Here is a 1,715-nt window from a genome sequence, read left to right on the forward strand (position 1 = left end):
AAATCTCAAGAACAAAGATGAATGTAAGATAGATTGGAGAGAGAGAATTATTTTGCTGTCAAATCACCTTTTATGATTAATGACGTAATTAATTGTGTAATTACAATTACAAAGAAAAGACTATTTATACTAAGGAAATAAAACTAAACTAATTACAATAAAGCTAAGTAAATGGAGAAACTCGAATACAACACTTTAGCTCTAATCTTGAACCCAACAAGTTAATTTGATACTAATTTCGATATATTTTTTTTTTCAAAATTTTATGATATTTTAAATTTTATATTCAAAAATAAAAATGGTATCGTTTTTCCAAAAGCACATAAAACCGTATTATAATATCGATGGAGACAAAGAATAAAATAAAACATCAAAATCGAGATATATCTCTCTGCATTGCATGAGTACGTTTATATATATATATATATATATGTGTGTGTGTGTGTGTATATGTATGTACTATAAAAGATTTGTTAAAAACTTTTAAAAACCATTTTTTATGAATGAAGTGCTATTTATTCATGCATATTAGGGGTTGTTTGGCAATTGCTGAAAGGTTTGGTGTAGAATGATTAAGTGGTCAGAATGATTAAGAGGCTCTCATGATATAGTGTAAAATAAAATATAATTGTTTAGTAATTGTGTACAATGAAATTAGGGCTCTTAATGGTTAAGAGAGATCCATGATACAAAATCATTCAGAGGGTTTTAGAATCATTAAAAGATAAACTTTTTTTTTACCAAACAAGTTTCACCTCTTAACGATTCAGAGGTTGCCTTTTAATGGAACTATTAAGAGGTAAAAAAAACCCCTTACTTAAAATTCAAGATTACAAGTAAATTGTGTGTAAGTACAACTTATTAAATCTCTATGTATGAATTCGTGTAACTAACTGTAGATAAACATAATTAAATAGAGGATACACATCTCATTTTTAAATGTAAAAAATCTAAAATATAATTAGGATAATTATTGAGTTCTAATAAAATACTTAATTATTATTGTTAGCTCCATTATTCCTATCTTGAAAAAGTATAGAAAAAGTATATTGTAAGTCTTGACCGAAGGTTATCTCCACAGAAGACAACAAAGGACTAGCAACAGAAGTCGTTTGATCTAACAAGTGAAAAGTGGCAGAACCTCTGATGTATCTCACAGAGGTTCGGGAAAATGGTTCTCTGTCAAAAAGAACACGCAAGTCAATTACAGCAGAGCCTCTGAGATGGCTCACAGAGGGTCTGCGGATTTGGTCTTCTATGAAGTTTCTGTTCTATCTGTTTTCAAAGGTTGTTAGCCGCATGTGCTTTTCACGTGACTAGGGAATAATTGACTTTATTTGGACGGCTCAGATGAAGACACATGTCAAAATCTTGTCACTAAGGTTGTTAGGAACTAGTATATATAGCGGATAGGACCTTTGTAATCGGTGGTGCTTCCAGTATTGTAATCGTCAAAATTTTCAATTGAATCAATTGAAAAACCTTTGGAGCAATCTTCTTGCATTCATCTTCTACATTGAGATTGTGTGTTCTTGGTGTGTTTAGATTTTCTAATCACTTACTCACTCTGTTTTGCTCTTATTAATTCTTCCGCTGCACTTCAATTGTTTTAGAGCTTGTTTAGAGTGTTAGATCAATATCAAAAGTTGAATTCAGATCCAACAATTGGTATCAAAGCGGGTTTTGAATTCTAATTCAATTAATTCTGCTTTTGG

This window comes from Cynara cardunculus, unplaced genomic scaffold (genome assembly GCF_001531365.2).
Source record: "Cynara cardunculus var. scolymus isolate 2C unplaced genomic scaffold, CcrdV1 Un_Scaffold_6856, whole genome shotgun sequence".
NCBI lineage: Eukaryota > Viridiplantae > Streptophyta > Magnoliopsida > Asterales > Asteraceae > Cynara > Cynara cardunculus.